General features: G+C 38.7%; 1 protein-coding gene and 1 pseudogene across 1 annotated transcript in view; both read left to right on the top strand.

Moving 5' to 3' along the window:
- The window catches only part of SDK1 (sidekick cell adhesion molecule 1), a 793,009-nt gene that overhangs the window by 59,707 nt on the left and 706,988 nt on the right, over positions 1-26,314 (top strand). The gene's annotated exons all lie outside the window — the stretch shown is intronic.
- LOC130861341 (nucleophosmin-like) lies at positions 5,146-5,975 on the top strand (annotated as a pseudogene).

Here is a 26,314-nt window from a genome sequence, read left to right as displayed (position 1 = left end):
TTTCTTTCCGTTTACAATTATTATAAAATATTGGCTATATTTCCTGTGTTATACAATACATTCTTGAGCCTATCTTACATCCAGTGGTTTGTACCTCCCGCTCCCCCACCCCTGTGTTGCCCCTCCCCCTCTTAACTGGTAACCAGTAGTTGCTTTCTGTATCTGTGCGTCTGTTTTGTTATATTCACTAGGTTGTTTTATTTTTTAGATTCCACATATGTGACATCATACAGTATTTCTTTCGCTGTCTGCCTTACTTCACTTAACATAACGCTCTCCAGGTCCATCCATGTTGCTGCAAATGGCAAAATTTCATTCCTTTTTATGGCTGACTAGTATTCCTGTGTGTGTGTGTGTACACGCACGTGCGCGCCTTACATCTTCTTTATCCATTCGTCTGTTGATAGAAACTTAGGTCACTTCCATACCTTGGCAATTGTAAATAATGCTGCTGTGGACATGAGGGTGCATGTATCTTTCTCAATTAGTGTTTTTCTGTTTGTCATGTATACACCCATATACCCAGGAGTGGCATTGCTGGGTCATATGGTAGTTCTATTGATATTTTTAGCTTTTTGGGAAATCACCATATGGTTTTCCAAGAACCTGAGTTCTTGAGAACATCATTTGGCCCCTGAACAAAAGAACCCTAAAACTAGCTCTATCTCTGTAGTAATCATTATGGGAAACGGTCAGTTTACATATTGTGGAAGTGTGAGTTTGAGTTTTTGTTACTTGCAGCTGAATACATCCTAAGTGATAAATACTGAAAGTAAACTAGTCTCTGAAGGTAGCACATGATGTAGGATAATATACATTGTAGGCTATATTGGCAGAATTGCAAATGTATAAAGGTAATGGATTTTATTTCAAAATACAGAATTACCTAAATTCTAACATTCTAGGAATTTCCTTTTATGTTTTGGTTACATTCCCAATTTAAGAATACTATAATAAGAAAACAATGGGAAGAGAAAATTGCAGGATTTTTTGGTGAAAGTTAAATTTTAGAAACTAGAATTCAGTTAATTTAAAAAATATCAAGTGGAATTTATTCTATTTTGTATTAATAATATAATTGAAGTTATGAATAAATCAATGGAGGAAAACCATGTGGTCTAAATAGATGTTATGAAGTTATTTGATAGTTTCACATTTATTCCTTAGTTTAAAAAGGAAAATCCTTAGTAATCGGAAAAAGACTGAAGGGTGCTTTCTGATCTTAACATAGTTGAAGATATGTCTCAAAGTAATAGTTTAACATCATCTATTATGGTGGAAATTCTAGAAACACTTATTTAAAAAAGCCAAATAAGGTTATTATCAATTCCATTAAAAATGTTTCCTTTTGGAAATGACATAATGTTATGTGACACTGCAAAATAGGTAGTAAATGACAGGAGGAAGCAAAATTATTCTAATTTTGAAGATATGATTAGAAAAAAGGTTAACTGACAAACTATTAGCACTTTACTAAGGTGCTTGTTTACAAATTAAGTGTGTAAAATTCAGTAACTTTCTTTTATACCAACAATAACCTTTTAGAATCAATAACAGAGAAAACCTCAAAACTTGAAATACGCTTGATAAGAAGTGTATATGATTTAGTGAAGGAAACCATAAAACTTTTTAAAGGGACATAAAGATTTGAAAAAAGAAGTCCTACTTTGTTTTCACATGAGAATGTCAGCTTTGTAATATGTCAGTTTTCCCTTGGTCTGTAAATTCAGTGTAATCCCGATTCAAATTGTAGTAGAACTTTTTTTAACTTGATGTTATGATACCCACGGGAATTGGAATGATGGAAATCTTTAGATTCACTGCCTCATTGCTGATAGAGGCTGGATGATTGGGGGAGATTATCTGAGTCTGGTGTCAGGAATCCACTATTGCCTCAAGTGGTTCACTTTTTAGGAGCAAGGCCACCTATTAACTGTTCTTAAATTCTGCACTTGGGGTGTGTTAACTCTCTGGAAGGGGTATGACCTTCCCCCTGGTTGTGCACAGAAGGACAGGTTGTCATCGTCTACTGTGGCTACCCAAGAGATTTTTTTTCCACAGTTGACTTTCTGCCTTCGTCCTGCTCTGCCTTCAGGGAGGTTAGCTACGTTCCTTTAGTGTCTTAGCCCGTCACAGCTAAGGTTGGCTGTGATGGGCTAAGATCAGTGCAGTGTGACTGTTTCTCTGAAAGCCGAGGCAATATGCCTCAACATACTACCTAAGGTAATATATGATCTTCCTCTTGCCTACTTCCTCGGCCACTGCACATCTCAGGTCACCCTACTTTCCTTACACTACAGCTTTACTGGCCTTTTTTTCAGTGCTGGAAACAAGTCAAATTCTTCCCCATCCCAGGCCCTTTACTTACGGTGCTCCTTCTGTCTGGACCAACTCCTGACCATTCTCTTCCTCTCTCCGCATTCCCCGACACACATCTGGTCCACACTAATTCATCCTTCAGGTCTCTGATAAACTCTTCAGAGAGACTTTTCCTAACATTTTAAAATTGATTAGGTTCTATTGTTTGCTCACTGTTTCAGCCCCTGACCTTTTCTTTCATAGCGCTTAATGGTAATCATGTGTTTGTTTTGTTTATAGTCTGTCACCCTCCTCAGAGGACAGAGACTATGTCTGCTTAGTTCACCATTATAGATCCAGCACCTAGATGGTACCTGCCACGTAGTAGACATTCAATACATATTTGGTGAATGAATAAATGTACGATAACTTAAAACATGTTCTTTGAGTAGCATAATGTAACATGTTTAATGATGCTATATAGGCATTTTTCTTATACAGCTTCTATCAACAACTCTTAACACTATCACAGAGGTCAATCTGTCTCTCATGTCTAATAAAGTAAATTAGAAGTTCATTTGCAAGAACAGATATTCGTGATTTGTTGAAAAAAATTTTAGAAAATGAACAAAAATGAGGGCATATTTGCCTTTACAGATAATAAAATTATGATAAGGCTGTGATTATTAAATCATTTCAATATTGACCCAGAAATAGAAAAATGAAATAAAGTCTAGAAGGAAACCCAAGCATATATGAGGTTTCAGTATAGGTCCAACATACTTCATTTTAAATTAGTGGAAAAATAAAAGGTGCTAAGCAGCCTATAAGATGGCCCCCAGTGATCCTTGTCACTTAGTATTGTCCCCCTTCTTAGACCCTCTGACATTTGAGTTTCTTTTTCACTGCTACACGGAGGGCAGGGGATTATGTGTGGGGTGCTTATGAGTCCAACTGTTCTCAACTCTACTTTTTAATCAACTTAGTGTCGAGCCACCCTTGCTTTTCTGTATTTGTTGACTCTGAGCTGGAAACTTCTCTTGGATACTTTGAGGACTGCTCTAGTCTTCTGTTTGGGGCCACAGTTAACATTGCTCTGTCTTCCAGAAGTCCCCCGTGTTTTTGGTCCTGCAGTTTTTCTGATTTCCAGCCATCCTATAAAATATTTAATATGATGGCACCATTTTTTTGTGTCCAGGATTCTTTAATTTTAAAAACAAGTCTTTCCTGTCAGTGCATGAGGCCTTGGGTGGGAGGGGAAGTAGATACTTGTGCTCAGATGCCCTGTTTTTTTGGTTTTTGTTTTTTCTTTTTTGTGGGTGTGGTATCTCCTTGAAGTTCTCCAAGTATGTTTAAAATCTCTTCTGCTTACTGTACTAGCAGTTAGTGAGGGTTAGGAGTGTGCACGTATCCCTGTCTTACACGTGAGGAGGCACTGAAGTTGGGTGCCTTTTTCATGCTATTTGTTTACCCTAAACAAATGGTGTTTCTTGTATTTCTGTTCACATCTGTAGGTAAGGATCTATAATGGACTGTATTTCTTTAGCTCAAGCGAGAATTCCCCCCTCACCTGGTGGCAAATGCAGGTTGAATACAGGAGCTCCACTTGAGATGACTTTTCAGGGGCTGGTGTGGGCATGTGTGGGGCAGGGTAGTCACAGAGCTGTCCTGCTGGGTGAGGCGGCTCTGCTCCGTTTTGTCTGTCCCTTGGTGCACCTGGCTGTCTTCCCTGTGAGAAAGCTGTGCTCGTGCCCACCTACCCCTTCCCTGGAGCAGACATTGGAGTTCAGCAGTCAAAGAAGGGGGACTAACTCGGCACTGCTACCCTCCAGTTAATTATTTGGCCGATTGTCTGTGGCCAGCTCCCTCTTCTAGCCTGCGCTCTACTGATAATGGGATTATTCTGAGCTTCTGCTGGGGAGTCTTGACAACTGTCACAGGTTCCTTATGTCTCCTTGGATTTGCCATCATGTTCCCGTCAATTTTAGTTTTTCCAGAAATTCACTCATCTATTCCACAAATATTTGTTGGGAGGGCATTGTATAGGGCATTAGAAAATATAGGTGAACAAAGAGAGCCCATCGTGATGGAGTTTATGCACAGTTATGTGGGGAAGATGGGCATTAAACCAATAGCTGACTCACAGAAAGCTCATGTTCTGTGAGGAAAGGTTGCATTGTGCTTTGGGGACATATGACAGAGCTGCTTGGTGGGAGAGGGATTGTTGTGGAATTCTTCCTGGGGTAAGTGACCGTTGACTTGAGCTGTGAGAAGAGAAGGAAGGACTAGGAGATGAAGAGCGAGGACAAGAGTGTTTCACGTGGAGGGGAACAGGTGGCGAAGAGACCTGACAGATGAAGGTGAGCATGGTCTGCTGGGTATGTACAATTGCTGTGGGCTTGTTTTCCTTATATATTTATTCTCCCATTTCATGGAGTTTGGGAGGGAGAAAAAGTTAGATTAGCTGTCTTGATTGAACCAAGAAGCCTCAAAGAATAATAACCTGGGAAAATTTAATGATATAAGCATTAAGTGAGAAAACATTAAAAAACTTACATATTATATGTGCTATGCCATATATATATATAAATATGAAGGCTCTTATACCAGTACCAAAAATGTTATCCTTGGGACGTGGGATGGCATGATTTTTTATGACCTTTTTTATACTTCTATTTGATTTTCAACTTTTCTATGAGTGTGGATTGCTTTTATAGTCAGAAATTTTTTTTCTTAAAAGAAATTAATGGCTTTCCCTGGTGTGATTCCGTCCTGTGCGGCTGTTCAGGACAGTAGTCGTTTATCTCCATCCGCCTTCTCTGCTACCTAAGTGCGTGCCACCAACCCATGGAAGATTCAATGGACATGGACACGAGCCCCCTGAAGCCCCAGAACTATCTTTTCAGTCGTGAACTAAAGGCCGACAAAGAGGATGACTTTAGGGTGGATAGTGGTGAAAGTGAGCACCAGGTGTCGTGAAGAATGGTCAGTTTAGGGGCTGGCGCAAAGGATGGATTGCACGTTTTGAAGCGATGAATTATGAAGGCAGTCCAATTAAAGTAACACTGGCAACTTTGAAAATGTCTATACAGCCAACGGTTTCCCTTGGGGGCTTTGAAATGACACGACCTGTGGTCTCACCGTTGAAGTGTGGTTCAGAGCCTGTGCATATTAGTGGGCAGCACTTAGTAGCTGTGGAGGAGGATGCAGAGTCAGAAGATGAAGGGGAGGAGGATGTGAAACTCCTGAGTATATCTGGAAAGCGCTCTGCCCCTGGAAGTGGTGGCAAGCTTCCACAGAAAAAGGTAAAACTGCTGCTGCTGAGGATGAAGATGATGCTGACTGTGATGAGGGGGAAGCTGAAGAAAAAGCTCCAGTAAAGAAATCTGTACGAGACCCTCCAGCCAAAGGTGCAGGGAAAAGACTCAAAACCATCAACATCAAGATCAAAAGGTCAAGAATCCTTCAAAAAACAGGAAAAAAACTCCCCAAACACCAAAAGGACCTAGCTCTGTAGAAGACATTAAAGCAAAAATGCAAGCAAGTATAGAAAAAGGTGGTTCCCTTCCCGAATTGGAAGCCAAGTTCATCAATTATGTGAAGAATTGTTTCTGGATGACTGACCAAGAGGCTGTTCAAGATCTCTGTCAGTGGTGGAAGTCTCTTTAAGAAAATAGTTTAAACAGTTTGTTAAAATTTTCCATCTTATTTCATTTCTGTAACAGTTGATATCTGGCTGTCCTTCTTACAATGCAGAGTGAGAACTTGCCCTACCGTGTCTGGTAAATGTTGTCCAGGTTCCGTCGCCAAAATGTGTTGTCCAAAATGTCTGTTTAGTTTTTAAAGATGGAACTCAACCCTTTGCTTGATTTTAAGTATGTATGGAATGTTATGATAGGACATAGTAGTAGTGGTGGTCAGACAAATGGGAATGGTGGAGAGACAAAATATACATGTGAAATAAACTCAGTATTTTAATAAAGTAAAAAAAGAAAGAAACTAATGTTTAACTTACAGTTTGGCTTATAATGATATGTAAAAAATGCAGTTTGTGAATAGGTCAAGGGAGTATCAACTGTAGTATCATAAAGATGTTAGCATATACTTAATGGCAATGGCATACAATTGGTAGCAAAACTGACACATGCAGTAGAAGGAAATTACTTAAGAAGTAATTTTGAGGTCTTGCTCATGCCTCATGATAAAATTGTTTTAAAGCAATTAAATGATTCATAGTGATCAAAGGCTTTAAGCCTTTGTTTCCTACAAATAATGTTTTGAGAGTTACAGAAAACCTATGAGTTATAGATACCTTGACGTTGGAGTGTCTGCCAAAGAGCATTTAGATATTCAGGTCTAGAATATGTGTTTGAGGAGTTGGAATTGAATTTGGCCAACCTAGGTGTTGTATCAGTTGGAACTGTATTCAGCTGCAAGTAACATAAACCCAAACAAACAAATGCTAAGTAATTTTGAGAGAGCAAGCTTTACATTTTAACTTTTTAAAGTTTAGGACATGTATAGTCGTTTTTAAATATGCCGTAAAAGAGCCGGGCTCTCTCTCTCCCTGCCTTACCGTCCTTTAGTGTGGCTAATAGCTCCATGATAACTAGGTGGCTGTTGAATCTCTGGAAATTGCGTCTGTGACCCAGACAGGCACCAGGAGGAAGGCTATTCCAGTTGTGTTTGTCCCTTTTTATCAGAAAATACAGTAGCTTTCACAGAAACGTCACCCATTGGATTCCTATTTACGTGTCACTGGCCAGAACTGTCACAGAGCCATCTTTAACTACAAGGAAGCCTGAGAAGGCAAGCTTTTGTTCTTTTTTTTAAGCCAGACCCTGTTGCTCTTCAAAACAAAAATCAGAGTTCTGTTAATAAAAGAGAGGGTCGATATTGGTTAGGCAACTTGCTTTGTCGGCTACAGGAGTGGTTGCTTATATACATGGTAATTGAAGTCAGGAGTGAGATTGACTCCTCAGAAGGAGTATTCAGAGTAAGAAAAGAGAATCAGTGAAAGAGCTCCGAGGAACTTTAGTGTTGAAGGGACAGAGGAATATATGTGCTCACAGGGAGGCCACTAAGAAGGGATGACTGGGAGTGGTGGGAGGTTGTCACCTGGTGGATGTGGTGTTTTCTAAGCCTAAGGAGAGGGAGGAAGACCGTTTATATTGCTCTGTGTGCTGGTGAGTCAAGTATTCCAGGAACTGAGGCATGAACTTGAGGTTTGGCAAAAGGAAGCCATTGGTGACCTTGGAGAAAGCATTTTCAGCGGTGGCCCTGGCCTATGGAGTGAAGAGGGTAGTGACAGTGAGAGTAAATGACTCCTGAAAGATTCTAAGCAAAATGGAGGGGCAGAGAAGGGAGAGGAGATGTGTGTGTGAGAAGCGGTACTAGAACATGGTTAATTGTTGAAGATATTTGAGAAGGATTTTCTGTAGAAGAATTATATTTCCCAAGGGACATGGAAGGTGTTGAGATCCAGAGCCCAGGGAGGAATGGTAAGCTTTGAAGGAAGGAAGGGTGTATGGACACATAGGGACTTTCATAGTTTGGTGGCAAGGATACGAGAGGTAACCTTCTTGATGGCTTCTGTCTTCTCTGGGAAATGAGGAAAGACATCGTCCTCCGTGTTAGGAGAGAGATGGCAGACTTGGAGACTGAGGAGAGAGGACAAGACCATTGAAAAATGTTGTAGAGGATTTGGAAGAGAGTGAAATGTGGGTAGGTGGGTTCCATTAAGAGCCCAGACATGGTTAGGGAACCTGAATTAAATTGGGTTCAGTAGTACCAATCTGTGCAGTGCTATTATCTTACAGGGGAAGTGTTTTTAAAAATCTAGCTGACATTTCTGACTGATACCTACAAACACTTTAGAGGTATAGAACCATAGATTTGTACAAAAAAGTTGTTAAAGCATGTTTAATAGTTTTGCCTCTAAAACAAGTAACTTCTAATAATAACTAACATTTATTGAGGGCACTACTCTGTTCCAGATGAAAAGGTATAACCACGTTACCTGCATGATTTATGCAGACTTCACAAGAAAAACCTAGGAGGCAGGTATGTTATTGCTGCCATTTAAAAGATGACAAAACCTGGGCGCAGATAATTAAATGTCTGAGTTAGTAGTAACAGCAGGATTTGACCTGCATCTCATTGACTGTAGGTGGTGTTATTAACTATTGTGTGGATTGAAACACATAAAATTGCCTGTTTTGTAGGTAAAAAATGACAAGATCGACAATTTTATGGTTCAACTCAATACAAAGTACTTACCCAAATAATTGCCAAGGTCAGTGGACTGCTTTGTCCTAGGCATTGCCCTAAGTATTTTAATTGCCATAGTCTGTAACATTCTGAACTATTTACAATCTTAATTATCCTGATTTTAAAAATCAGCACATTAGTGCTAATTTTTGAATAACATCCTTAGTTTATTTTACTTTTTTTTTTTGGCTGCACCACGTGGCTTGTGGGATCTCAGTTCCCAGACCAGGGATTGAACCTAGCTTTCATGGCAGTGAAAGCACTGAATCTTAACCACTAAACCACCAGGGAACTCTCCAGTTTGTTTTACTTGAAATGAGTACATTTTGATAGGGATGTTACCTTTCCCTGACTAAACTGACAAACTGTATTTTGTGGTGGTGGGAATCTGCTGGGAATATTGGCAAAAATATAGAAAAAACAAACATTACAACATAAAAATAGACTAAATTGTAATAGTTGTAAGCCTGCTTATTTAGTATTCATTTATATTATTTATTATCTATATCCATAACTTATCTATTGTATCTGAATATATAAAAAATCATTATAAGCCAAACCACCACAGGATAAATATTAGTTTCTTTTAAGACTTCTTTTGAGGGCTTCCTAGGTGGCGCAGTGGTTAAGAATCTGCCTGCCAATGCAGAGGTCACGGGTTCGATCCCAGCTCCAGGAAGATCCCACATGCCGCGGAGCAACTAAGCCCGTGCGCCAAAAAAAAAAAAAGACTTCTTTTGATTATAAAAACAACCCATCTCATAGGAAAGTTGAAAATCAAATATATAAAAATTATATATCATCAAATATATATAAATTATATATAACCAACTATATATATGTCAAATAATTATATCTTTGTATTCTCCACAACATCTGATTCAGTGAGTGGTAGTCACTCAAGAAGCGTGGGTTCAAATGGGCGGAAGACCTAAATAGACATTTCTCCAAAGGAGACATACAGGTAGCCAACAAACACGTGAAAAGATGCTCAACATCACTAATCATCAGAGAAATGCAAGTCAAAGCCACAATGAGGTATCACCTCACACCGATCAGAATGGCCATCATCACACACTCTGGAAACAACAAATGTTGGAGAGGGTGTGGAGAAAAGGGAACTCTCCTGCACTGTTGTTGGGAATGTAAATTGGTACAGCCACTATGGAAAACAATTTGGAGGTTCCTTAAAAAACTACAAATAGAACTACCATATGATCCAGGAATCCCACTACTGGGCATATACCCAGAGAAAACCATAATCCGAAAAGAAACATGTACCATAATGTTTATTGCAGCACTATTTACAATAGCCAGGACATGGAAGCAACCTACATTCCCATCAACAAATGAATGGATAAAGAGGATGTGGCATATAAATACAATGGAACATTACTCAGCTATAAAAAGGAATGAGATGGAGCTATATGTAATGAGGTGGATAGACCTAGAGTCTGTCATACAGAGTGAAGTAACTCAGAAAGAGAAAGACAAATATTGTATGCTAACTCATATATACGGAATCTAAAAATGGTACTGATGAACTCAGTGACAAGACAAGAACAAGGACGCAGATGCAGAGAATGGACTGGAGAACTTGAGGTTTGAGGGGGTGGGGGGTGAAGGGGAAGCTGAGATGAAGTGAGAGAGTAGCATAGACATATATATACTACCACCTGTAAAATAGATAGCCAGTGGGAAGTTGCTGTATAACAAAGGGAGTTCAACTCGAGGATGGAAGATGCCTTAGAGGACTGGGAGGGGGAAGGTGGGGGGGGAGTCGAGGGAGGGAGGGAATACGGGGATATGTGTATAAATACAGATGATTGAACTTGGTGTACTCCCCCAAAAAATAAATAAATAAAACGAAAAAAAAAGTGTGGGTTAATTTTTAATTCAGTAGATTTCTGACTTACTACGTATTTGTTGACTGATTATCAACCTGTTTCCCTTTTATTTATGAAGCTTGTTTTGGGTAAAGAGAAGGAATTCCTAACTTCTCACTTCATCTCCAACTTGTGAACACCCACAGGTACCAGTGATATTAATTAAAAGTAAATCACTGACTCTCATACAAATATTTGTTCTTAAATTGTATTCTTATACTTCAGTTAAAAATTCCCATTTAAAATTATGAACTTTGAACAATGTAATCATCCAATTTCTAATTAAAGTCTTAATTAAAAGGATAAAAAGTTACACCTGTGGCAGTGTTTAGTTTACCAAGCTTGTGAAGGATATTCGCCCTCTTTTATTTGCCTGCATATAATCAGATTGCATGCATATGGAAGCACTTCAGGTGTCTATTAATTGTTCTCCATGTTGGGGACCTCATCTTAAACTGTGTAGTCTTAGTATTTTCATATAACTTTTAGTTCAGGTACAAGAATTTTTTAAAGATGGCATGGAAATTATGTGACTGAGAAAAATAATTTTCCCCAAGTTAATTGCATAAATTACTGTAGCCCTAAAAGGTTAATGATTGTCAGACATCTTTGATGCATGGAACCGATTAAATGCCAGTATTATTTAAATAAGTGACTAGACTAGTCCTTCTTGGACAAATGGTCTTAGCCAAAGGAGAGCAGTACACAGTGCTTTTTTTTGTTTTAGAGAAATTTTTAAAATTCTTTAGCTAGAGAACCTAACACATAATTTTTTTTAAAAGAACTTTTATTGAGATACAGTTAACAGACAAACAGCATTTATTTAGAGTGTACAATTTGGTATCCCTATCTCCCAATTCATGCCCTCCCCCAACCCTCCCCGCTTTCCCCACTTGGTGTCCATGTGTTCGTTCTCTATATCTGTGTCTCTATTTCTGCCTTGCATTTCCTCTTTCATAGTTGTTAGCATTTGCCTTATGTATGGTGGTGCTTCTATATTGGGTGCATATATATTTATAATTGTTATCTCCTCTTCTTGGATTGATCCCTTGATCTTTATGTAATGTCCTTTCTTGTCTCTTGTAACGTTTTTTATTTTAAAGTCTATTTTATCTGATGTGACTATTGCTACTCCAGCTTTCTTTTGATTTCCATTTGCATGGAATATCTTTTTCCATCCCCTCACTTTCAGTCTGTATGTGTCCCTAGGTGTGAAGTGGGTCTCTTGGAGACAGCATATATATGGGTCTTGTTGTTGTATCCATTCAGCCAGTCCATGTCTTTTGGTTGGTGCATTTAGTCCATTTACATTCAAGGTAATTATCAATATATATGTTCCTATTATCATTTTCTTAATTGTTTTGTTTTTGTTTTTGTAGGTCCTTTTCTTCTCTTATGTTTCCTGCTTAGAGATATTCCTTTAGCACTTGTTGTAGGGCTGGTTTTGTGGTGCTGAATTCTCTTAGCTGTTGCTTGTCTGTAAAGCTTTTGATTTCTCCATCGAATCTGAATGAGATCCTTGCTGGGTAGAGTATTCTTGGTTGTAGGTTCTTCCATCGCTTTAAATATATGGTGCCACTCCCTTTTGGCTTGCAGAGTTTCTGCTGAGAAATCAGCTGTTACCCTTATGGGAGTTCCCTTGTATGTTATTTGTTGTTTTTCCCTTGTTGCTTTTAATAACATTTCTCTGTCTTTAATTTGTGTCAGTTTGACTACTATATGTCTTGGCATGTTTCTCCTTGGGTTTATTCTGCCTGGGACTCTCTGTGCTTCCTGGACTTGGGAAGCTATTTCCTTTCCCATGTTAGGAAAGTTTTCAACTATAATCTCTTCCAATATTTTCTCAGGTCCTTTCTCTCTCTCTTCTCCTTCTGGGACCCCTATAATGCGAATGTTGGCACGTTTAACATTGTCCCAGAGGTATCTTAGGCTGTCTTCAGTTCTTTTCATTCTTTTTTCCTTATTCTTTTCTGCATCAGTGATTATCACCATTCTGTCTTCCAGCTCACTTATTTGCCCTTCTGCCTGAGTTAATCTGCTATTGGTTCCTTCTAGTGTATTTTTCATTTCAGTTATTGTGTTGCATATCTCTGTTTGTTTGCTCTTTAATTCTTCTAGGTCTTTGGTAAACTTTTCAATCTTTGCATCCAGTCTTTTTTCAAAGTCCTGGATCATCTTCACCATCATAATTCTGAATTCTTTTTCTTTAAAGGTGCCTATCTCCTCTTCATTTAGTTGTGTTTCTGGGTTTTTATCTTGTCCCTTGATCTGGTACAAAGTCCTCTGCTTTTTCATTTTCCTATCTTTCTGTAGCTGTGGTTTTCAGTTCCACAAGACGAAATACTGCTGATACTGCTTGATACTGCTGTCTGCCCTCTTGTGGAGGAAGCTGTCTAGGAGGCTGGTGGGTGCTTCCTGATGGGCAGGACTGATGGTGGGTAGGGCTGGGTGGGCAGAGCTCAGTAAGACTTTAATCTGCTCGTCTGCTAATGGATGGGGCTGTGTTCACACCTTGTTGGTTGTTTGGCCTGAGGCTACTTAGCACTGGAGCTTACAGGCTCTTTGGTGGGGCTAATGGTGGACTCTGGGAGGGTTCACGCCAATGAGCACTTCCCAGAACCCCTGCTGCCAGTGGCCCTGTCTCCTCGGTGAGCCACAGCTGCCCCCACCTCTGCAGGCAACCCTCCAACACCAGCAGGTAGGTGTGGTTCAGTCTCCTATGGGTTCGCTGCTTCTTCCCCCTGTGTCCTGGTGAGCACACTTTTTTGTGTGCCCTCCAAGAGTGGAGTCTCTGTTTCCCCCAGTCCTGTGGAAGTCCTGCAATCAAATCCCGCTGGCTTTCAAAGTCTGATTCTCTGGGGATTCCTCCTCCCCATTGGTGGACTCCGAGGTTGGGAAGCCTCATGTGGGGCTCATAACCCTCACTTTAGTAAGTGGCATTCTGCAGTATAACTGTTCAACAGTCTGTGAGTCACCCACCAAGCATTTATGGGATTTGATTTTAACACGATTATGCCCCTCCTACCATCTCATTGTGGCTTCTCCTTTGTCCTTGGATGTGGGGTGTCTTCTTTGGTGAGTTCCAGTGTCTTTCAGAAGAGGCTAGCTTGGAAAACTTGTCGATGTAAGTTCCTCCATCTTCCAAGAGCTGTCCTCTGACCCACTCCTGAGATGCAGACAGCCTGTGGCTTGCTAGAAAGTGCCTTGACACATAATTTTAATTTTATTTTAAAATGCCAAAGAAATACATAATACAGCCCCCCCCCCCCGCCCCCCTGGGAGTGGAACTGCAGGATCATATGGCAGCTCTATTTTTAGCTTTTAAAGGAATGTCCATACTGTTCTCCATAGTGGCTTACCAATTTATATTCCCACCAACAGTGTAGGAGGGTTTCTTTTTCTCCACACCCTTTCCAGCATTTATTGTTTGGAGACTTTTTGATGATGGGCATTCTGACTGGTGTGAGGTGATACCTCATTGTAGTTCCCCCCACCCCTCCATGGAAAGACATTTTATTTTAACTATAGCAGTGTGTACATGTCAATCCCAAACTCCCAATCTGTCCCTCCCCCACACCTTTTCCCTCTGGTAACCATTATTCTCTAAGTCAGTGACCTCATTGTAGTTTTGATTTGCATTTCTCTAATAATTAGCAATGTTGAACATCTTTTTCTGTGCCTTTTGGCCATCTGTATGTCTTCTTTGGAGAAATGTCTGTTTAGGTCTTCTTCCTATTTTTGGATTGGGTTGTTTGTTTTTTTTTGATATTGAGCTGTATGAGCTCTTTATATATTTTGGAGATTAATCCCTTGTCAGTTGCATCATTTGTAAATATTTTCTCCCATTCTGTAGGTTGTCGTTTTGTTTATGGTTTCTTTTGCTGTGTAAAAGCTTTTAAGTTTAATTATGTCCCATTTGTTTATTTTTGTTTTTACTTCCATCACTCTAAGGAGACAGATCCAAAAAGATATTGCTGCAGTTTATGTGAAAGAGTGTTCTGCCCATGTTTTCCCTTAGGAGTTTTGTAATATCCAGTTTTACAATTAGGTCTTCAATACATTTCAAGTTTATTTTTGTGTATGGTGTTAGAGAATGTTCTAATTTCATTCTTTTACACGTAGCTGTCCAGTGTTTCCAGCACCAGTTATTGAAAAGACTGTCTTTTCTCTATTGTATATTCTTGCCTCCTTTATCGTAGATTAATCGACCATAGGTGAGTAGGTTTATTTCTGGGCTTTCTATCTTGTTCCATTGATCTGTGCTTCTCTTTTTGTGCCAGTACTACACTGTTCGAATTACTGTAACTTTGTAATACAGTCTGAAGTCAGGGAGCCTGATTCCTCCAGCTCCATTTTTTTTAAAGATTACTTTGGCTATTCAGGGTCTTTTGTGTCTCCATACAAATTTTAAAACACTGATGAAAGAAGTTGAAGATGACACAAACAGATGGAAAGACACCATGTTCTTGGATTGGAAGAATCAATATTGTCAGAATGTCAAATGTCAAGGCAGTCTGCAGATTCAGTGCAATCCCCATCAAATTACTCATGGCATTTTCCCCAGAACTACAACAAAAACTTTAAAATTTGTATAGAGTTTTCCACTCTTGTTTTGCATAATACCCTCGAATTTCTTAAGGACTCTGGGACCTTGTGTTTTATAGTCATTTGGGGATATATTGTTATAAACTGTAGCTCTCCTTCCCAAATCCTGTAATCCAACGTTAAAATGTAACAGATATGTTTATGTGCTACACATATACCTATATAAACAATATGCCTATATAAACATACGTTTATAAGGATATATTCACACATATATAGACATAGACATACATACTTAATCACTACGATACCTGCAGTGTGTAGCAGATAGAATCAGAAAATACTTGTTGAATAAATAGATGAGGATATCTTACTGGTCCGTGGCATATTCCCAACTGCCTTCTTCAACATACAGAGTGACATTCAGAAGTATGCAGATGGATGTGATCTAAACTATTTTCTGTACCATTTCAGTATTAAGTGTGTCAAAAGAAAAGGCCCTGGATTTTGGGTCAGAATATCCAGGTTCAGGCCAAGATGCTGTAATTTTCACCCATGTGGTCTTCGTCAAGTTACAGATTTTCTCAGCCTTAGTTTTTCTCATTTATAAATGAAGATAATACTTACCTTGTAAGATTATTAGAATATAATGTAATATATGGACTGTCAGAACTTATTTTAATTACTTAGAAAAATGCTGTGAATGTTTATTGTTCTTGATCTGGGGTAAATCTCTATTAAAAAAACAAATGTAATTAATCTAAATTTTTCCATTCCATATTTGTGTTGGATAAGAAAATTCCTATTTGTTTCATTTTTTATGCAGATAATCAGTTTTTTAAATTATGAACATAAAATATGTATATTGTTCTTCTTAATGGAGAATAATGGACTTTTTCCATTCTTGTTTTAAAACTTCCCTCCTTCCCTGAAAACTACTGAAAATTAAAAATTTCTGAAGTGTCTTCATGCTTTCACCTCAGGCCCTTTGCACTTGCTAGTCTCTCTGCCTGGAAGGTTCTTCCACAGGTGGTGATTGCCCCTTTCCTTCACTTCCCTGACCACCTAAACACTCTTCCCATATGTATCTCTCTGTCCCTTATCCTGCCTTACTTTTTCTTCAGAATCCTTATCACTATCACATTTATATACATATTGTTTATGAGTTGAAATGAAGATCATACTCTATGGATATTAGTAAGGTATTGCAATATTTTGTAATTCTGAGTTTTAACAAAATTTCTTTGGAGCAAATTTTTATTTGCTTATATAGTTTTTCATACCTATTATTTCAGCGCCTTAGGACTAATGAAGCTCTTACTTACTGACACTTGTAAAATTCTGTAATAGAATTTGTTTCAAAATATATGGGCTCTCTCTCTTCTGCTCTCTGCATCAGTATCTCTTTCCCTACATAAAGGAAGCTGTGGTAAAAATGTTACAGATTTTCACTAGCCAGTAGTATTAATCAAATAAACAATGGGAAAATACTTCTCTTGACAAGATTGAGTAGGTAACAGTAGGAAATAATGGAACCAATTGTTTTGAAATTTTCTTGATAACTTAAGAAAATATTTGGTAGAAGTAAAACTCTTTTCATACATTAGCATCCAGCTGAATTATAATAAAATTGTGTAGTGTAAGGTTCATGATATTTGAAGATGTGATATATTTGGGTTTTGCGTCATATTATTGTAAATGTGTTGTTTTTTTTGGTGATGATTTTAATACCATGCAGATTATAATTTTGGCTATTAGTTATTTCATATCACTTTAGGAAAAAATTCTCCTTTTAAAAGAGTTAGAGTTAAGGTTAGGTTTTTGTCAGAATGATTTAGCTTTATATAGCTTTATGATATAGATGTTTGCAATAATTTCAAAACATGCCCACATTTCTTTACATATATATATTTTGTTTGTTTTTTTTTGGCTCACGGGCTTAGTTGCTCCGCGGCATGTGGAGCAGGGATCGAACTCATGTCCTCTGCATTGGCAGGCAGATTCCCAACCAGTGCGCCACCTAGGAAAGCCCCTGATCTTTACATATTTTTTAAGGGTTAAAAAAGCAATCTAGAATGTGTGTCTAGTTTTTATTAGGTCTTTCATGATGTTCAAATTCTTTTGGATGTTCTCTGAGATCTTTTTTTCCTCCAGAAGTGAACTCTTGATATAAACATGTTCTTTCAGGAACTACATCCAGCCCACCCATTCACCATTTGCAAGGAAACAGTGTTTTCCTGATGAGAATCAAGCTCAGAGCCTCCAATTTGGGTTCTGTAGGCCAGAGGTCACTGGATTGGGTGGCTTATTTAGAGTCAGTCCCAGGGACTCGGTTCCTTGGAGGCTTTCTGCTAATTATAGCTGCTGCCACCATGTTTATCTTTTGGGAGAATAGGTGCTGGTCCCTTTTAATACTTTGGTCCAAGAACAGATACCAAATGTCATAATTAAGACTGTTGTGTTTAAAGACATTGTTGTGGAAATCGAATCGGTCTGTCGAGAAACCAAGCACCACACTCGGAGGGTTGGAGAACTCAGGTTTATTAAGCTGGCGGTCCCAGATGAGCTAACGCTCCAAAGTTCTGGGGCCCCGAGCTCAAGGTGAGCTTTACTTTCATAGGGGTCAGTGCACATGGTTACAGTTAGCATTGGTTGATTGATTACCTGGTCACTATAGGTTATGGGCAGTTACAGAGCGCAGGAGTTGCTATAGGTTACGTGCAGGGGGTTTCCAAACAGAAACTTGTAGGAGCAGAACATTCCATACTTATCAGAACATCTTAAGGTTACAGTTGATTGCTAGGTCATCTTGTTCTTATCTCAGCACAGCAAGCAGATTTTACAGAAGCAGAGCAAGCATGAAGTTATTTCTAGCTGAGCGCAAACTTCTAGTTTTCCTCTTCAACATCTCTACTGAATACTATAGAGTAACAAAGGGAGGAAAGCTCAGAGCGTCCTATGAACCATGAGTTTAGGTATTCCAACTTCAGGGCTATGGCACACTCATCTTCAGTTACTTGGGACTGCTGCTTGCATGAGTGCCTTATGAACTTAAAAACGGTTCTCCAGTTGAGTCTGTGCTCATTCTGGGCTGACAGATTACAAAGAGGTGTCCCCTGGTAGGCACATGCCTCCTTTCCAGGCTGAGCCAGCCACAGCCAGGGTGTATTGTGCTAGGGTTGATATTAGCCCCCACTCATGCCCCTAACCTGGGCAGCTTTGTGCAGGGCACGTGCATGTGTTGTGGTCCTGCATTAAGATCACTTTCTCAGGTTTTGCTAGCTGTCTTTTACCTTCCAAAGGCATAGACCACCTTTAACCCCCCACTGAGATGGCTCTTAGAGGTCCCTCATCTCCTCATTGCAGATATGGGCTGATTGTCTCCTCCCACTTCCCCTCAGGAGTTCACCCTCATGGTCCACATCTGTTTCACATCTGAAGCCCTGTCTCCTTTTTGGCAGTGGACACTGGGAATGAACTCATCCTTCTGCTAAGACTGTCTCCAATCCAAAATTAGAATAGAATCTAACAACTTTCAACATCATGCAAGAGCTGTATATAGCAGTCACAGTGGAGCTTTTAATCATATACAGGTCTTCCTATTTTGAACATAAATGTTGATTTTCATTTTATTTTAGTGTTTGCCAAAGTATCTTAGTTTGGGCTGCCACAGCAAAATGCCATAGACTGGGTGTCTTGAGAGAGATTATCTCTTTTGTAGTTCTTATTAGGGCACTAATCTCATTCATGAGGGCTCCATTCTCATGACCTAATTACCTTTCAAAGGCTTCATCTCAGATACCATCAAACTGGGGGTTAGGGCTTCAACATATGAATCTGGGGCGTGGAGGCACAAACATTCAGTCTATATCAAAAAGTATATTCCTTGAATGGCTGTCATCAAAAAGTCTACAAATAGTAAATGCTGGAGAGGCAGTGGAGAAAAGGGAATCCTTCTACATTGTTGGTGGGAATGTGAATTGGTGCAACCACTGTGGAAAACAGTATGGAGCTTCCTTGAAAAACTAAAAGCAGAGCTGCCATATGATCCTGCAATCCCATTCTGGGGCATAGATCCAGAGAAGACAAAAACTCTAATTCGAAAAGATACACACATCATAATGTTCATAGCAGCACTATTTACAAAAGCCAAGACATGGAAGCAACCTAAGTGTCCATCAACAGATGAATGGATAAGGAAGGTGTGGGATATATAGACAGATGTAGGTATAGATATAATGGAGTATTACTCAGCCATAAAAAGAATGAAATACTGCTGTTTGTAGCAACATGAGTGGACCTAGAGATTATTATACTAAGTGCAGCAGGTCAGGCAGAGAAAGACAAATATTACACGATATCACTTATATGTGGAGTCTTAAAAATAATACAAAATAATCTATATACAAAACAGACTGACAGACAGAAAACAAATTTATGGTCACTGAAGAGGAAAGTGGGGGGAGGGAGGAGGGATAAACTAGCAGTATGGGATTAACAGATACAAACTACTGTACATAAAATAGGTAAGTAACAAGGCTTTACTGTATAGCACAGGGAACTACATTCAGCATCTTGTAATAGCCTATAATGGAAAATAATCTGAAAAAAATACGTAACAGTCTCTTTTCTGTATAGCATTGATTAACACAACATTGTAAATCAACTATACTTAAAGAAGTATTGCTTAATAAAATAATAGTTGATAAAGTTCATGCATTTTTAGTGCATGTCAGATACCGGTCTGAGCAGTTTACATATTAGAATTCATTGAATCCTTACAACAACTGTGTGAAGTAGCTAATGTTATAATCTTTATTTTATAGATGAGGAAACTGTGCTGCCTGGAGGATACATAACTTGCTCAGGTTGCTTGGCTGTTAAGTGGGGGAGCCAGATTCAAACCCACGCTGTTTCGCTCCATGGCTTATGCGAAAGCCCACTACATTCATACAAATACACATTGTCCCAATTTGCTTCTATATTTAGGTAGAAGGGGATCTGGACTGGGAACCTGAAGCTGGGGTTCTCAGTTCTGGCTTTGTGACTAGACTGCGTTTGTGACTATAGCAGTGTAGCTTCTCTAATCCTCAGTTATTACAGCTGTAAAACAAGGAGATTGTACAATGTTCATTGTGAAGTTCCGCCTAATTCTATCAGTAAATGCTCTGGGTGTGTATGTTCTCATATAGCTCGGAGGTTGTGTTCTATATCAAACCTATGGAATCTCATCTCTCAAATGCTGTGTGATTGAAGTAAGAAAAAATAATTGTTATCAACCCTCATTTGGAAAAGTTGTTTGAGTTTCTCAATTGTGAAATGTGAACCTTTTCTTTATAATACCCACCACATAGTCAGGTAATAGTTGGATAATAGGGTATATTTTGAAACATATAAGTTTTTTATACTTTAGTGGAGAAGAGGCATTGAAAATTGTTCCTTGAAATGTTAAAAAATATAGAATTTTTAATAGTATGCATGCTATACATATATTTGTATGTCATATAAATATGATGTAATATTTTATGGAATATAAATATATAACTAAAGGGAATTCTATCATATATTCATTCAACAAATATTTATTGAATACCTATTGTATATCAGGCACCATGCTTGATGCTGGAGTAGAGAAATGATAAAGAGAAGGTAACTTGCGCAAATGGAGTTTACCTTCCAGTGGAGAAAGACAATCAACAAGTAAACAAATGAGTAAATAAAATCATTAGCAGGTGTGCTACCTCCTGGGAAAGAAATAGCAGCATGCTGTGATAGAGAATCACTGCTGTGGTAGAGATGGGTCCACTTTTAGATAAGATAGTGTGGAAAGGCCTCTCAGACGAAGGGGCATTTCGACTGAAAGCTAACAGAGAGACAGGAAGGAGCCAACTCTAGAAGGAATGAGGGCAGAGGTAAAGGATCCGGGGAGAACAGCTAGGTGAGTGTGGAAGGTTGAATAATGGCTCCCGAAGGTATCCAGGTCCTAACCCCTGGAACTTGTGAATGTTACCTTCTGTAGCGAAAGAAACTGTGACTGTGTGATTAAGTTGAGGATCTTGAAATGGGAAGATTACTCTGGATTATCTGAGTGGGCCCCAAGTACACATGTTCTTATAAGAGGGAGGCAGAGGGAGGGACTCCAAAAGAGAAAAAGGCCACGTGACAGAAACAGAGGGAAGAAGAGTCAGAGAAGGTGGTACACCCCTAGCTTTGAAGATGGGTGAAGGGACGGGGAGCCAAAGAATGCAGATCTAGAAGCTGGAAAAGGCAAGGAAATGGGTTCTCCCCAAGAGGCTACAGAGGGAGTGAGGATTTGGCTGACTTTTGCCCTTTTATTCTCATATTTTGGACTTCTGGCCTCCAGGACTGTTAAGAGAATAAATTGCTGTTGTTTCAAGCCATCAGTTTGTGGTAATTTGTTATAGCAGCAATAGAAAACTAACACAGATTTGGGTACCTAGAAGAGGGGTGTTGCTTTGGAAATGGTCAATGGCTAGAGGATTGAATTTTGATGTGCGTGATTGAAGAAATCTAGGTTGCCTTGAACAGACTGTTGGTAGAAATATGGGTGTTCAAGACTGCTGCTGAGTGCACAGAAGGAAATGAGAAGCTTGTTCTTGGAAACTGGGGGAAGCAGATTCTGGTTATAAAGTGGCAGAAAGCTTAGCTGAATTATGTCCTGCAGTTTTATAGAAAGCAGAGCTTGTGATGAACTTGAATATCTAGCTGAGGACATTTCCAAGCAAAGGGTTGATGGTGCTGTTTGGTTTCTTCTTGCTGCCTACGGTAAAATGTGAGAAGAAATTCTGCCCGTGGACTGCAGCTTCACTGCATGTCCTAGAGTTCCAGTCTGCTCTTTCTGACAGCCTGCCCTAATGACCACACTTTGAATAGCAAGGTTGTGGAGAACCATGTTTGTTTATTTAGAGTGTCAAATGTGTCATATGAATAAGAGTTTGAATGTGCTCATCTGTCTTCAGAATGTTTACCACTGGCAATAACTTAACTGATCCTGTTACAGCGATCTAAGCCAGTATGTAAAAACTATGCCTTCTCTTATTTTGGAAAGTGTTTTGGCATCTCTCCTGTACTAGGTTGAATGGCGCTTCCTCCCATCCCCCAAATTCATGTTTACCCTGGAACCTGTGAATGTGACCTTATTTGGAAATAGGGTCTTTGCAAATATAATGAAGTTGAGATGAGGTCATACAGGATTAGGTGGGCCCCAATCTAGTGACGTCCCCTTACACGATGAGGGGAATTTGGACCCCAGGGACACGCAGGGAGGCTACCACATGAAGACAGAAGCAGAGGTAGAAGTTACACTGTCACAAGCCAAGGAACACCAAGGATTGTTGGCAACCACCAGGAGCTAGGAGAGAGGCATAGAGCAGATTCTTTTTCTGAGCCCCCAAGAAGAAACGGACCCTGCCGACAATCTTGATCTTGGACTTCTGGTGTCCAGAACTGTGAGAGAATATATTTCTGTTGTTTTAAGCCACCCTGTTTGTGGTATTTTGTTACGGCAGCTCTAGGGAACAAATCCATCTTCTAACAAATAAAAATTAGATAAGGGACTCTAGCAAATTAATTTAAAAACGCAATAGAAAATTTCACTCTTCCACAGAGCCAGTGCCTATGATGGCTGTTTTCCAAATTTGGAATTCTGGAAGTTTAAGTTAGCTATGATAATTGGGTAATTCTCAAACCTTTTGTACCAGGTGAGATTTCGAATGGAGGGAGAAGACCTTGAACACAAAATCAAACTTAATATCCAACTCAGAAGGGACAAGAAAGAACTGGAAGGAAGGTTGCATAAAGTGGCACCATGTCTTTTGCTATTTGCTTCTTGTAATTTTTGCCCTAGGCTGGCCAGGGAAATAATAGATAGACTGTACAGAAGTCAACTCTTAAAATGACTTTCCTGTCATTCTTTTTCTCTGTCCTTTCAAACCCTGCATGACCTTTATTCCTTGTGCAAGACTTAGAAATGCACTTTGAATATAAGCAGTTGCTTATTTTGTGGAATAGGGTTGTCCCTTGAAATTCTGCTTTAGAGTACATTGTATGAAGTGAAGCTATGTTTTTTTCTTTTTAGTTTTTCTGTTGTAGAATAAACGATTTCTTCCCACAAGGAAATAATTGTACCCAATATGTAGTTTAAAAAAAGCCCCTAAAAGTAGATATATGTATCCAATAAAAAAAGCTAGAAATATTTTTAAAGAAAATTCTATATTCAAGATAGCATAATATATACATTAAGTAAGGTTAAATTAAAAAAAATGCAAAGCCTTCACAGAGATATAAAAGGAGATATCAGTAAATGCACTGATGTACCATATTCACCATGGAAAGTATCAATATTATAAAGATGACAGTTGTCTCCACATTAACCCATAAATTCAGTTCTAATCAATAACTGAGCACTTACAACATTTTTCATAGCAGATATTTTTGAACTTCACAGAAGAGAATAGTATAGTGAACCCCATGTACCCATCATTCAGCTTTGACGTTTATCAGCATTTTGGCAATATTGTTATAATTGAAAGAATTTGAGGGGAAGAGTGTGTTGTTTTATTTTCCTGGAGAATTTTAAAGCAGGACTAGAAATCATGCCATTTTGCCTATTACTTCAGTTTACATTACTAATTACTTTAAAAAAAAAAACATAACTACTATTATACCCAAAGAAATGAATAGTAATTCCTTAATATCATCTAATTTTCCATCCACATTCAGACTTCTCAGGTTGTATCCAAAGATGGCTTTTTCCACTTGGCTTATTTGAATTAGGATGTAAACAAAAGTCCTTACATTGTATTTGATTATGTCCTTTAAGCCTCTTTGGTTGTATAATGGCTTCCCCACTTTATTTCCTGCAGTTTATTGGTTGTGTGTGCTTTTGTGTGTGGGGTTGTGGGGATGTGTGTGTGTGTGTGTGGGGGGGTGTTCCTGTGGTGTGTGCCTGATCCTTCTCTTAAAAACCTTCCACCTGAGGTTTTAGTGTCTGCTGATGGTTATTGCCTAGAACCGTGATTTCCTCAGGGGTTGAAAAACAGTGCATTTCTAATATCATTCTTTATGCTTTTATTACCTTGAATTATTTATACAATTTATCTCTCATCAGCCATATAGTTACCCTGAAATGGTTATACTAGAAGGGCAAGGTAAATGCTTGATTTTTTTCCTTTATCAATTTTCAGAGTAATAAGCTGATGCCTGCTTCGTTATCTTGTGTGTGCTGCATAACAAATTTTCCCCAAACTCAAGGGGCGTACAACAACAACTGTTTTATTAAACATCATTATTTTATAGATCAGGAATTTTGAAGGGCTTGGCCAGCAGTACTGTTATATGTGGAAGAAGGTGGATGGGCTGATCTGGATGGTCCAAGACCGATTCACTCACATGTCTGGCACCTTGGAGGAGATAGTTAGAGGGGTAGGCTCCCCTGGGACTACTTATCAGAGAGCCTAAACATGTCCCCTCAGGCATAATGGTCCCAGGGTAGTGTTGGGCTTTCTCCATGGTAGCTCAGAGTTCCTGAGGGAATGTTTCAAGAGTCCTACGTGTAAACTGCAAAGCTTCTTTTGTTTTAGCCTTGAAGTCTCAGAATTTCATTTCTATTACATTCTATCAGTCAAGTAAGTCACTAAGCCCAGTCTGGATTTAAGGGGAGAAGTAGGAAAGAATTTACAGCCATCTTTAATCTACCATAATACCCTAGCAGATTCTACTGGTGACCAATGATCTAACAAAATTTAATATCATTATTGACTCATGAATTTTTATGTGCTTGAGATGTTTAATCCATGTCACTCATTAGTTTTTACTGTCACTCAAATTGTCACACTTTTGTCTAGTTGGGCCCCTTTAAGTTGGATCATATGACCTTTTGGCAAGACTCAGTTATTTAAAAATTATCTTATGGCTTAAAAAATATTTATAAAATATAAAATTTGACATCTTAACCATTTTTAAGTGTATAATTCAACGGCATTAATTTATATTCACAATGTATGCGACCATCACCACTGTCTATTTCCAAAACTTTTTCATCACTCCAAACAGAAACTCTGTAACCAGTGAGCAATAACTCACCATCCCCTCCTTCTTCAGCTCCTGGCAATCTCTTATCTATTTCCTGTCTCTGTGAGTTTGCATACTCTAGATATTTCACGTGAGTGGAATCATAATGTTTGTCCCTTTGTGGTTGGACATAGCATAATGCTTTCAAGGTTCATCCATATCGTAGCCTAGATTAAAATTCCCTTCCTTCTTTGACTGAGTAGCACTCCATGGAATGGATATACCACTTTTTGTGTGTTCATTCACCTGTTGGTGGGTACTTGGGTTGTTATCACCTTTGGCTGTTGTGAATAATTCTGTGATAAATTGGTGTACATATATCTGAGTCTGTTTTCAGTTCTTTAGACTATACACCTAGAAGTGAAATTGCTCAGTCATATTGTGATTTTATGTTTAGCTTTATGAAGAACTGCCAAATTCTCCTCCACAGTGGCTGCACCATGGTAGTATACTCCTACTAGCAATTTCTCCATATCCTCTCTGCTTGTTAGTTTTCTTTCTTTTTGTTTTAAACTATAGCCATTCTAGTAGGTGTGAAGTGATGGCTTGTGGATTTTGACTTGCAGTTCCCTAATGACTAATGATATAGAGTATCATTTCATGTGCTTATCAGCTATTTGTGTATCTTCTTTGTAGAAAAATCTATTCAAGTTCTTTTCCCATTTTTAAATTGAGGTGTTTGTTATCTTGTTGAGTTTAAGAGTTATTTAGATATTGTGGATATTAAACCCTAATCAGATAATGTATTTGCAAATATTTTTTCCCATTCTGTAGGTGGTTTTTTCACTTTCTTGATGATATCTTTTGAAGCACAAATTTAAAAAATTTTGATCAAGTCCAGTTTATTTTTCTTTTGTGGCTTGTGCTTTTGGTGTCATGTCTAAGAATCCCTTGTGAAATCTAAGGTCATGAGGATTTACCCTTATGTTTTCTTCTAAGAGTTTTATGTTTTTAGCTCCTGTACAGTATTTAGGTTGTTGATCTGAGTTAATTTTTGCACGTTATATGAAAGAGAGGTCTAACTTCATTCTTTTGCATGTGAACATCCAGTTATCCCAGCACCATTTGTTGGAGAGAGAGTTCTTTTCCCACTGAATAGGATGTGGAACACTTGTCAAAACTAACTTGGTTGTAGAGGTATGGATTTATTTCTGGACTCTCAATTCTTTCCCATTGGTCTATACATCTGTCCTCATGCCAGTACCACACTGTTTTAATTGCTT

Source organism: Hippopotamus amphibius, chromosome 9, assembly GCF_030028045.1.
Source record: "Hippopotamus amphibius kiboko isolate mHipAmp2 chromosome 9, mHipAmp2.hap2, whole genome shotgun sequence".
NCBI lineage: Eukaryota > Metazoa > Chordata > Mammalia > Artiodactyla > Hippopotamidae > Hippopotamus > Hippopotamus amphibius.
The sequence above is the reverse complement of the archived record's forward strand: the minus strand, read 5'-3'. Positions and strand labels throughout refer to the sequence as shown.